Source organism: Heterodontus francisci, chromosome 26, assembly GCF_036365525.1.
Source record: "Heterodontus francisci isolate sHetFra1 chromosome 26, sHetFra1.hap1, whole genome shotgun sequence".
NCBI classification, from domain to species: Eukaryota; Metazoa; Chordata; class Chondrichthyes; order Heterodontiformes; family Heterodontidae; genus Heterodontus; species Heterodontus francisci.
In genome coordinates this window covers 13,036,937-13,050,393 of record NC_090396.1, presented here as the reverse complement: position 1 = coordinate 13,050,393, position 13,457 = coordinate 13,036,937, and the positions used below count along the sequence as shown (strand labels likewise).

General features: G+C 46.8%; 1 protein-coding gene across 1 annotated transcript in view; it reads left to right on the top strand.

Moving 5' to 3' along the window:
• Nucleotides 1-13,457, top strand: part of LOC137384487 (glutamate receptor ionotropic, NMDA 2C-like) — a 397,390-nt gene that overhangs the window by 312,416 nt on the left and 71,517 nt on the right. The window lies entirely within an intron of this gene.

Here is a 13,457-nt window from a genome sequence, read left to right as displayed (position 1 = left end):
TTTATAAAGGTTTAGCAGAACATCCTTGCTTTTGTAGTCTGTTCCTCTATTAGTAAAGTCAAGGATCCCATATGTTTTTCTAAATGTTTTCTCAACTTGCCCTGCCATAGTCAAATGTTCATGTAGATACACCACCACCAACCCAACCCCCCACCCGACCCCAGCCCAGGTTTCCCTAATCCTGCACCCCTTGTCAAAATTGTACCATTTAGATTGTATTGCCTCCATACCCTGTTTCCATGATACTGGGCCCTGTGTACTGATGCCTCACCCTGAGCCAATGCTACAAACCCCTGTGTACCAACTCACTGACCCCCTGCGTGCATGAAACAGGTCCCAGTGTACTGAATCTCAGACCCCCTCGGCCCACGCTACAAACCCCTGTGTACCGACTCACTGACCCCCTGCTCCCATGAAACAGGCCCCACTGTACTGACTCACAGACCCCCTCGGCCCACGCTACAGACCCTTGTGCACCGACTCACTGACCCCAGGCCCACAATGCAAGCTGCTGTTTCTCAGTAATTTCAGGATCGGAGAGCTGCCATTAGTCCAGCTGTCCCATTGTTCAGAGGGGACACAGATCCAGGGCCCTGGAGTTATAGAATGACAACACAGAACGGAGATAATCAGGCCATCATGTCCATGCCAGCTCTCTGCATGTGCAACGCAGCCAGTCCCACACCCCTGCCAGTTCCCTCTAGCTCTGCAATTTGTTTTCTCTTCTGGTGCTTATCCAATTCTCTTCTGAAAGCCATGATTAAATCTGCCTCCACAACACTCTCAGGCAGTGTATCCCAGATCCTAACCAGTCGCTGCGTGAAAAAGTTTTGCCTCATGTTGCCATTGCTGCTTTAGCCAATCACCTTAAATCTATATTCTCTGGTTTTCGGCCCTTTCACCAATGGGAATAGTTTCTCTCTATCTACTCTGTCTACAACCCACAAGATTTGAACACCTCTATCAAATAGAAACATAGAAAATAGGAGCAGGAGTAGGCCATTCGGCCCTTCGGGCCTGCTCCACCATTCAAAAAAGATCATGGCTGATCGTCTAATTCAGTACCCTGTTCCCACTTTCTCCCCATATCCCTTGACCCCTTTGGCATTAAGAAATATATCCATCTCCTTCTTGAATATATTTAATGACTCGGCCTCTACTGCCTTTGGCAGTAGAGAATTCCACAGGTTCATCACCCTCTGAGTGAAGAAATTTCTCCTCATCTTGGTTCTAAATGGCATACCCCGTATCCTGAGACTGTGACCCCTGGTTCATGACTACCCAGCCATCGGGAACATCCTCCCTGCATCTAGCCTGTCTAGTCCTGTTAGAGTTTTATACGTTTCTATGAGATCTCCTCTCGTTCTTCTAAACTCGAGTGAAAATATGCCTAGTCAACCCAATCTCTCCTCATACGTCAATCCTGCCATCCCAGGAATCAGCCTAGTAAATCTTCTTTGCACTCCCTCCAATGGCAAGAACATCCTTCCGCAGGTAGGGAGACCAAAATTGCACACAATACTCCAGATGTGGTCTCACCAAGGCCCCGTATAACTACAGAAAGACATCCTTGCTCCTGTACTCAAATCCTCTTGCAATGAAGGCCAACATACCATTCGCCTTCCTAACTGCTTGCTGCACCTGAATGCTTGCTTTCAGAGACTGGTGCACAAGAACACCCAGGTCTCATTGCACCTCCCCCTTTCCCAATCTATCACCATTCAGATAATCTGCCTTTCTGTTTTTACAACCAAAGTGGATAACCTCACATTTATCCACGTTATATTGCATCTGCCATGCATCTACCAACTCACCCAACTTGTCCAAATCACATTGGAGCCTCTTTGCATCCTCCTCACAGCTCACTTTCCCCCCAGCTTTGTGTCATCTGCAAACTTGGAAATGTTACATTTAGTTCCCTCATCCAAGTCATTAAATATATGTTGTGAATAGCTGGGGCCCAAACACAGATCCCTGCGCTACCCCACTTGTCACTGCCTGCCACCCGGAAAAAGACCCGTTTATTCCTGCTCTTTGTTTCCTGTCTGTTAACCAATTCTCAGTCCATGCCAGTATATTACCCCAAATCACATGTGCTTTAATTTTGCACACTAACCTCTTATGTCGTGTCCTGCACTCCTTTGGACCCCACCAGAAAGGCCGAGAGGGGGGTTTTGACGACTGGGCAACTCTCAACCTCCATAAATTTGCCCAGGCATGCGCCATGGAGAGGTCACTCCATAGTTGCCTCACAGCGACTGAAACAACACGGAAGGCAGCAGTTACGGGTTATAAGTCCAGATAAATTGGCGTAGAAACTGGGCGCCACGGGTTGCCTTTGTCGGTGGGAGAGGTCATTGCACCTCACTGGACAGCTACCGCCCGCCTCAAACCGGGCAGCCCCCGGTCATAAAGGTTCTGTCCCGCCACAGTCTGCCTGCTTCAATGGGTGCTTGGAGCTCAGGGTCATTGCCCGAAAGGTGGACTGACACACCGCACCAAACAACATGAAAAAAGGAAAGAAGGTACCAGCCCTTCGCTTTGCAAGCTGGAACGTCAGAACTATGTGTCCTGGCCTGTCGGAAGACCTTACACAAATCAACGATTCTCGGAAGACCGCCATCATTAACAACGAGCTCAGTAGACTCAATGTGGACATTGCAGCACTTCAGGAGACTCGCCTCCCCGCGAGTGGCTCTCTAGCAGAGCAAGACTACACCTTCTTCTGGCAGGGCAGGGATCCTGAAGAACCAAGACAGCATGGAGTGGGCTTCGCCATCAGAAACTCCTTGCTCAGCATGATAGAGCCTCCCTCAAATGGCTCGGAACGCATACTGTCCATCCGACTGCTCACCACCTCTGGTCCAGTACACCTACTCAGCATCTATGCTCCAACACTCTGTTCCGCACCTGAAGCTAAAGACCAGTTCTATGAACAACTCCATAACATCATTAGCAGCATCCCCAACACCGAACACCTATTCCTGCTGGGGGACTTTAATGCCAGGGTTGGGGCCGACCATGACTCATGGCCCTCCTGCCTTGGGCGCTATGGCGTTGGAAGGATGAATGAGAACGGGCAGAGACTGCTTGAGTTGTGTACCTATCATAACCTCTGCATCACCAACTCGTTCTTTCACACTAAACCCTGTCACCAGGTTTCATGGAGGCACCCAAGATCACGTCGTTGGCACCAGCTAGACCTCATTGTCACAAGGCGAGCCGCCTTAAACAGTGTTCAAATCACACGCAGCTTCCACAGTGCGGACTGCGACACCGACCACTCCCTGGTGTGCAGCAAGGTTAGACTTAGACCAAAGAAGTTGCATCATTCCAAGCAGAAGGGCCACCCGCGCATCAACACGAGCAGAATTTCTCACCCACAGCTGTTACAAAAATTTCTAAATTCACTTGTAACAGCCCTTCAAAACACTCCCACAGGGGATGCTGAGACCAAGTGGGCCCACATCAGAGACGCCATCTATGAGTCAGCTTTGACCACCTACGGCAAAAGTGCGAAGAGAAATGCAGACTGGTTTCAATCTCATAATGAAGAGCTGGAACCTGTCATAGCCGCTAAGCGCATTGCACTTTTGAACTACAAGAAAGCCCCCAGCGATTTAACATCCGCAGCACTTAAAGCAGCCAGAAGTACTGCACAAAGAACAGCTAGGCGTTGCGCAAACGACTACTGGCAACACCTATGCAGTCATATTCAGCTGGCCTCAGACACCGGAAACATCAGAGGAATGTATGATGGCATGAAGAGAGCTCTTGGGCCAACCATCAAGAAGATCACCCCCCTCAAATCTAAATCGGGGGACATAATCACTGACCAACGCAAACAGATGGACCGCTGGGTTGAGCACTACCTAGAACTGTACTCCAGGGAGAATGCTGTCACTGAGACTGCCCTCAATGCAGCCCAGCCTCTACCAGTCATGGATGAGCTGGACATACAGCCAACCAAATCGGAACTCAGTGATGCCATTGATTCCCTAGCCAGCGGAAAAGCCCCTGGGAAGGACAGCATTACCCCTGAAATAATCAAGAGTGCCAAGCCTGCTATACTCTCAGCACTACATGAACTGCTATGCCTGTGCTGGGACGAGGGAGCAGTACCCCAGGACATGCGCGATGCCAACATCATCACCCTCTATAAAAACAAAGGTGACCGCGGTGACTGCAACAACTACCGTGGAATCTCCCTGCTCAGCATAGTGGGGAAAGTCTTTGCTCGAGTCGCTCTGAACAGGCTCCAGAAGCTGGCCGAGCGCGTCTACCCTGAGGCACAGTGTGGCTTTCGTGCAGAGAGATCGACTATTGACATGCTGTTCTCCCTTCGTCAGATACAGGAGAAATGCCGTGAACAACAGATGCCCCTCTACATTGCTTTCATTGATCTCACCAAAGCCTTTGACCTCGTCAGCAGACGTGGTCTCTTCAGACTACTAGAAAAGATCGGATGTCCACCAAAGCTACTAAGTATCATCACCTCATTCCATGACAATATGAAAGGCACAATTCAACGTGGTGGCTCCTCATCAGAGCCCTTTCCTATCCTGAGTGGTGTGAAACAGGGCTGTGTTCTCGCACCCACACTTTTTGGGATTTTCTTCTCCCTGCTGCTTTCACATGCGTTCAAATCCTCTGAAGAAGGAATTTTCCTCCACACAAGATCAGGGGGCAGGTTGTTCAACCTTGCCCGTCTAAGAGCGAAGTCCAAAGTACGGAAAGTCCTCATCAGAGAACTCCTCTTTGCTGACGATGCTGCTTTAACATCTCACACTGAAGAATGCCTGCAGAGTCTCATCGACAGGTTTGCGTCTGCCTGCAATGAATTTGGCCTAACCATCAGCCTCAAGAAAACGAACATCATGGGGCAGGATGTCAGAAATGCTCCATCCATCAATATTGGCGACCACGCTCTGGAAGTGGTTCAAGAGTTCACCTACCTAGGCTCAACTATCACCAGTAACCTGTCTCTAGATGCAGAAATCAACAAGCGCATGGGTAAGGCTTCCACTGCTATGTCCAGACTGGCCAAGAGAGTGTGGGAAAATGGCGCACTGACACGGAACACAAAAGTCCGAGTGTATCAGGCCTGTGTCCTCAGTACCTTGCTCTACGGCAGCGAGGCCTGGACAACGTATGCCAGCCAAGAGCGACGTCTCAATTCATTCCATCTTCGCTGCCTTCGGAGAATACTTGGCATCAGGTGGCAGGACTATATCTCCAACACAGAAGTCCTTGAAGCGGCCAACATCCCCAGCTTATACACACTACTGAGTCAGCGGCGCTTGAGATGGCTTGGCCATGTGAGCCGCATGGAAGATGGCAGGATCCCCAAAGACACATTGTACAGTGAGCTCGCCACTGGTATCAGACCCACCGGCCGTCCATGTCTCCGTTATAAAGACGTCTGCAAACGCGACATGAAATCGTGTGACATTGATCACAAGTCGTGGGAGTCAGTTGCCAGCATTCGCCAGAGCTGGCGGGCAGTCATAAAGACAGGGCTAAATTGTGGCGAGTCGAAGAGACTTAGTAGTTGGCAGGAAAAAAGACAGAGGCGCAAGGGGAGAGCCAACTGTGCAACAGCCCCAACAAACAAATTTCTCTGCAGCACCTGTGGAAGAGCCTGTCACTCCAGAATTGGCCTTTATAGCCACTCCAGGCGCTGCTTCACAAACCACTGACCACCTCCAGGCGCGTATCCATTGTCTCTCGAGATAAGGAGGCCCAAAAGAAAAAGAAAACCTCTTATGTGGAGCCTTATCAAAAGCCTTCTGAAAATCCCAATACACCACATCCACTGGTTCTCTCTTATCTATTCTACTAGTTACATCCTCAAAAAACTCCAGTAGATTTGTTAAGCATGATTTCCCTTTCGTAAACCCATGCTGACTTTGTCCAATCCCATTTATGCTTTCCAGGTGTTCTGCTATCACATCCTTTATAATAGACTCGAGCATTTTTCCCACTACTGATGTAAGGCTAACTGGTCTGTAATTCCTTGTTTTTTCTCTCCCTCCTTTTTTAAATAGTGGGGTTACATTTTCCACCCTCGAATCTGCAGGAACTGCTCCAGAGTCTATAGAATTTTGGAAGATGACCACCAATACATCCACAATTTCCAGGGTCACTTCCTTTATTACGGTAGGATGTAGATTATCAGGCCCTGGGGATTTGTCAGCCTTTAACCCCATTAATTTCCCTAGCACTATTTTTCTACTAATACTGATTTCCTTCAGTTCCTCCCTCTCATTAGACCCTTGGTTCCCTAACATTTCTGGGAGGTTATTTGGGTCCTCCTTTGTGAAGACAGAACCAAAGTATGTGTTTAATTGTTCTGCCATTTCTTTGTTCCCCATTATAATTTCCCCCGTTTCTGACTGTAAGGGACCTACATTTGTCTTCATTAATCTTTTTCTCTTCACATATTTATAGAAGCTTTTACAGTCAGTTTTTATGTTCCCCACAAGTTTACTCCCATACTCTATTTTCCCCTGCTTAATCAACCTCTTTGTCCTCCTTTGCTGAATTCGAAACTGCTCCCAATCTTCAGACTTGCTGCTTTTTCTGACAATTTTATATGCCTCCTCTTTGGGTCTAATACTATCCCTAATTTCTTTTGTAAGCCACGGTTGAGCCACCTTTCCGGTTTTATTTTTGCGGCAGACAGGAATGAATAATTGTTGTACTTTATGCACACATTGTTTCAATATTATCCATTGCCTATCCACCGTCAACCCTTTTAGTAAAGTTCCCCAATCTACCATTGCCAACTTGCACCTCATACCTTCGTAGTTTCCTTGATTTAGATTCAGGACCCTAGTTTCGGATTCAACTACTTCACTCTCCATCTTAATGAAGAATTCTGTCATGTTATGGTTGCTCCACCCCAAGGCACCCGCACAACAAAATTGTTAATTAATCCTTTCTCATTGCACAATACCCAGTCTAGGATAGCCTGTTCTCGAGTTGGTTCCTCAACGTATTGATGTAAAAAGCCGTCACGTACACACTCCAGGAAATCCTCCTCCACAGTATTATTGCTAATTTGGTTTGACCAATCTATATGTAAAGTTACCCATGATTACAGTTGTACCCTTATTGCATGCGTCTCTAATTTCCTGTTTAATGCCATCCCTTTTATCTCCACTACTGTTGGGGGCCTGTAGACAACCCCCACCAACGTTTTCTGCCCCTTGGTGTTTCTTAGCTCCACCAATACAGATTTCACATCATGATTTTCCAAGCCAATATCCTTCCTCACTATTGCATTGATTTCCTCCTTTACTAACAATCTCTACCACCTCCTTTCCCTTTATGCTTGTCCTTCCTAAATATTGAATACCCCTAGATGTTCAGTTCCCATCCTTGGTCACCTTGCAGCCATGTCTCCATAATCGCAACTATATCATAATCGTATATATCTATTTGCACTGTTAATTCATCTACCTTATTGCGAATACTCTGGGCATTAAGACACAATGCCTTTAGACTTGTCTTTTCAACATCGTTCGTCATCTTAGCTTTATTTTGCACAATGGCCCCATTTGTTTCTAACCCTTGTTTTGTCAGCATTCCACTTTTGCTTCTTACCTTTCTGTCTTTAATTTCTATCCTTGTTCCCCCCCCCCCCCCCCACCTCTGTGTTCCTGCTCAGATTCCCATTCCCCTGCCATGCTAGTTTAAACCCTCCGTGACAGCACTAGCAAACAGCCCCCCCCCCCCCCCCCGCCCCCCACAACCGCCCAGATGCAACCCGTCCAGCTTGTACTGGTCCCACCTTCCCCAGAACCAGTCCCAATGTCCCAGGAATCTGAATCCCTCCCCCCTACACCATTTCTCCAGCCACGTATTCATCTGATGTATCCTGCTATTTCTGCTTTCGCTAGCACGTGGCACTGGTAGTAATCCTGAGATTACTACCTTTATGGTCCTACTTTCTAATTTACTTCCTAACTCCCTATATTCAGCTTGAGGATCTCATCCCTCTTTTTTTAACCTATGTCGCTGGTACTGATATGTACCACGACAGCTGGCTGTTCACCCTCCCCCCTCAGAATGCCTTGCAGCTGCTCAGAGACATCCTTGACCCTAGAACCAGGGAGGCAACATACCAGCCTAGAGTCTCTTTTTATGGCCGCAGAAATGCCTGTCTGTTCTCCTTATGCTTGAATCCCCTATCAATATAGCCCTGCCACTCTTCTTCCTCCCCTCCTGTGCAGCAGAGCCACCCATGGTTCCATGAACTTGGCTCTTGCTGCTTTCCCCTGATCCATCTCCCCCAACAATTTCCAAAGCGGAAAATCTGTTAGAGAGGGGGATGGCCACAGGGTACTCCTGCATGACCTGCCTTTTCTACTCTGCCTGGTGGTCACCCATTCCCTTTCTGCCTTTGCAGCATTTGCCTGCGGTGTGACCACCTCGCTAAACGTGCTATCCATGACAATTTCAGCATCACTGATGCTCCACAGTGAATCCACCCGCAGCTCCAGCTCCATAATGCGGGTAGTCAGTAGCTGCAGATGGATACGCTTCCTGCACACATGGTCGTCAGGGACACTGGAAGCGTCCCTGATTTCCCACATAGTGCAGGAGGAGCATATCAAGGGTGCGAGCTCTCCTGCCATGACTTACCTTTAGGTTACTTAGTTACTCCCTTCAATTAAAAAATACTAATTACACTAGGGGCCTTGTTCTACTCCAAACACTACCTACTACAATCTAAAGTCCTTACCTTTACTTTTGAAGCTACTGATAAATCCTACTAAAAATCAATACAGTTCACTAGCTAAAATAAACCTTACTCAAAAAAAGTTACTCACTTGTTCCTTATTAACAAGCTATTTACACAGCTATTTAGAGTTATTCCCTAACCGCAGTTACTCACCAACCAATCACCTTGCAGCTTTCCTGTGACGTCACTGCTCACTTTTTTTTTCAAACCCTGGTGCGCGCCTGGACTCCTCTCCGCTGCTCTCCTGGAAGGTAAGTGCTGTAGGCCACGATCCTCGGGCTCTATTGATCCGCTCCTCCCTCCATGTTTTTCCCGCAGGTCCGCTCCTCTCAACCTTCTCTAAGGGGAACATCCCCCAGCTTCTCCAATCTATCCACATAACTGAAATCTCTCATCCCTGGAACCATTCTCGTCAATATTTTCTGCACCCTCTAAAGCCTTCGCATCCTTCCTAAAGTGTGGTGCCCAGAACTGGACACAATCCTCCAGTTGAGGCCGAACCAGTGTTTTATAAAGTTTCATCATAGCGTCCATGCTTTTGTACGCTCTGCCCCTATTTATAAAGCCCAACATCCCATATGCCTTTTCAACCACTTTCTCAACCTGCCCTGCCACCTTCAATGATTTGTGCACATACACCCCAGGTCTCTCTGTTCCTACAACCTCTTTAGAATTGTGCCTTTTATTTTATATTGCCTTTCCTCATACTTCTTCCCAAAATGTACCACTTTACAATTCTCTGCATTAAATTGCATCTGCCACTTGTCCACCCATTCCACCAGCCTTTCAAATGCTCTTGAAGTTTATCATTAACCTCCTCGCAGTTCACAATACTTCCAAATTTTGTGTCATCTGCAAATTTTGAAATTGTGCCCTATACACCCAAGTTTAGGTCATTAAAAAATATCAAGAAAAATATGGGTCCTAACACTGACCTCTGGCGAAACTCCACTATATACCTTTCTCAGTCTGAAAGCCAACAGTTCACCATTACTCTCTGTTTTCTGTCACTCAGTCAACTTTGTATCCATGCAACCACTTTCCCTTTGATCCTATGGGTTTGAACTTTCCTGACAAACCTGTTATGTGGCACTTCATCAAACACTTTTGGAAGTCCGTGTACACCACATCAACTGCATCACCCTTATCAAGCCTTTCTGTTACCTCATCAAACAGCTCAAGCAATTTAGTAAAACACAATTTTCCTTTAACAAATCCATGCTGGCTATCCTTAATCTACCCTTGTCCAAGAGACTGTTAATTTTGTTCTGGATTATCGTTTCGAAAAGCTTTCCCATCACTGACTGGCCTGTAGTTGCTGGGCTTGTTCTTACACCATTTTTTGAACAAGGGTACAAAATTTGCAATTCTCCAGTCCTCTGGCACCACATCTGTATCTCAGGAGGATTGAAAGATTATGGCCAGGACCGCCACATATTTCACCCTTACTTCCTTCAGTATCCTCGGATGCATCCCATCTTGTCCAGGTGATTTATCAACTTTAAGTACAGCCAGTTTTTCTAATACCTCCTCTTTATCAATTTTTAGCCCATCCATAGGGTTACAGAGTATACAGCACAGAAACAGGCCCTTTGGCCCATCGTGTCTGTGCCGGCCATTAAGTAACTATCTATTCTAATCCCATTTTCTAACACTTCGCCGGTAGCCTTGTATGCTATGGTGTTTCAAGTGCTCATCTAAATACTTCTTAAATGTTGTGAGGGTTCCTGCCTCTACCACCCCTTCAGGCAGTGTGTTCCAGATTCCAACCACCCTCTGGGTGAAAACATTTTTCCTCTAAACCTCCTGTCCCTTACCTTAAATCTATGCCCCCTGGTTATTATCGCCTCCGCTAAGGGTAAAAGCTTTTTCCTATCTACCCTATCTATGCCCCTCATAATTTTGTATACCTCTATAAGGTCTCCCCTCAGCCTTCTCTGCTCAAAGGAAAACAACCCTAGCCTATCCAGTCTCTCTTCATAACTGAAATGCTCCAGCCCGGGCAACATCCTGGTGAATCTCCTCTGCACCCTCTCCAGTGCAGTCACATCCTTCCTATAGTGTGGTGCCCAGAACTGTACACAGTACACCAGCTGTGGCCTAGCTAGCGTTTTATACAGCTCCATCAAAGCCTCCCTGCTCTTATATTCTATGCCTCAGATAATAAAGGCAAGTATCCCATATGCCTTCCTAACCACCTTATCTACTTGTGCTGCTGCCTTCAGTGATCTATGGACAAGTACACCAAAGTCCCTCTGACCCTCTGTACCTCCTAGGGTCCTACCATCCATTGTATATTCCCTTGCCTTGTTCGTCCTCCCAAAATGCATCACCTCACACTTCTCAGGATTAAATTCCATTTGCCACAGCTCTGCCCATCTTACCAGCCCATCTATATCGTCCTGTAATCTAAGGCTTTCCTCCTCACTATTTATGACATCACCAATTTCCGTGTCATCTGCGAACTTACTGATCATACCTCCTATATTCACGTCTAAATCATTAATGAACACTACAAACAGTCAGGGTCCCAGCACCAATCCCTGCAGTACACCACTGGTCACAGGCTTCCAATCAAACAACCCTCGACCATCCTCTGCCTCCTGCCACTAAGCCAATTTTGGATCCAATTTGCCAAATTGCCCTGGATCCCATGGGCTCTTACCTTCTTGACTAATCTCCCATGCGAGACCTTATCAAAAGCCTTACTGAAGTCCATGTAGACTACATCAACTGCTTTACTCTTATCTACACACCAAGTCACCTCCTCGAAAAATTCAATCAAGTTTGTTAGTCATGATCTCCCCCTGACAAAGACATGCTGACTATCCTTGATGAATCCCTGAATCTCCAAGTGGAGATTAATCCTGTCCCTCAGAATCTTTTCCAATGGTTTCCCTACAACTGATGTTATACTCACTGGCCTGTAATTACCTGGTTTATCCCGACTATCCTTCTTGAATAATGGTACCACATTCACTGTCCTCCAGTCCTCCGGCACCACTCCTGTGGCCAGAGAGGATTTGAAAATTTGTGTCAGAGCCCCTGCAATCTCCTCCCTTGCCTCACATAGCAGCCTGGGATACATTTCATCTGGGCCTGGGGATTTATCCTCTTTTAAATCTGCTAAAACTGCTATTACCTCCTCCCTTTCAATGCTAATTTGTTCATGTATATCACAACCCCCTCCCTGATCTCCACACATACATCGTCCTTCTCCATAGTGAACACAGATGAAAAGTAATCATTTAAAACTTCACCTATGTCCTCCGGCTCCACACACAGATTGCCACTTTGGTCCCTAATGGGCCCTACACTTTCCCTGGTTATCCTCTTGCCCTTAATATACTTATAAAACGCCTTGGGGTTTTCCTTTATCTTGTCCACCAGTATTTTTTCATGCCCCTCTTCACTCTCCTAATTACTTTTTTAAGTACCCCCCTACACTTTCTATACTCCTATAGCGCCTTCGCTGTTTTCAGTGGTCTGAATCTGCCATAAGCCTCCTTTTTTTTTCCTTCTCCAATCCTCTATTTCCCTTGACATCCAGGGTTTCCTGGACCTGTTGGTCCTAACTTTCACCTTTATGGGAACATGTTAACCCTGAACTCTCACTATTTCCTTTCTAAATGACTCCCACTGGTCTGATGTAGACTTTCCCACAAGTAGCTGCCCCCAGTCCACTTTGGCCAGATCCTGTTTTATCATATTGAAATCGGCCTTCCCCCAATTCAGTACCTTTATTTCTGGCCCGTCTTTGTCCTTTTCCATAACTACCGTAAATCTTAGAGTTATGGCCACTATCCCCGAAATGCTCCCCCACTGACACATCTACCACTTCTCCGGCTTCATTCCCTAAGATTAGGTCCAGTACCGCCCCTTCTCTTATAGGACTGTCTACGTGCTGGCTCAAAAAGCTCTCCTGTATGCACTTTAAGAATTCCGCCCCCTTTAAGCCTTTTGCACTAAGACTATCCCAGTTCATATTGGGGAAGTTGAAATCCCCTGCTATTATTACCCTATAATTTTTACACCTCTCTGAGATTTGTCTACATTTCTGCTCCGCTATCTCTCCATGACTATTTGGAGGCCTGTCGTACACACCCAGCCAAGTGATTGCCCCCTTTTTGTTTTTAAGCTCTACCCATATGGCCTCATTTGAGGAACCTTCGAAGATATCATCCCTCCCTACTGCAACAATTGACTCCTTGATCAATAATGCAATGCCACCTCCTCTTTTACACCCCCGCCCCCCCAGTCACACCTGAAGATTCTATACTCTGGAATATTGAGCTGCTAATCATGTCTCTGTGACAGCAAAAATATCATATTCCCATGTGTTAATCAACTGCCTCAATTCCTCTGCCTTACTTGTAAGACTCCTTGCGTTAAAATAGATGCAATCCAGCCCTGCGTTATTTTCTTGTGCCTTAACAGGTCTATATTTGCTCTGCCTTCCAGACTGACTCAGTTTCTCTTCGATATTTGACTGTGCATCACCCCCTACTGTACCTTCACTCTGTATCCCATCCCCTGCCAAATTAGTTGAAACCCCCCCTCAACAGCATTAGAAAACCTCCCTGCAAGGATGTTGGTCCCATTCCGGTTCAGGTGCAACATGTACAGGTCCCACCTTTGCCAGAAACAGACCCAGTGACCCAGGAACCTAAAGCCCTCCCTCCTGCACCATGTCTTCAACCACGCATTA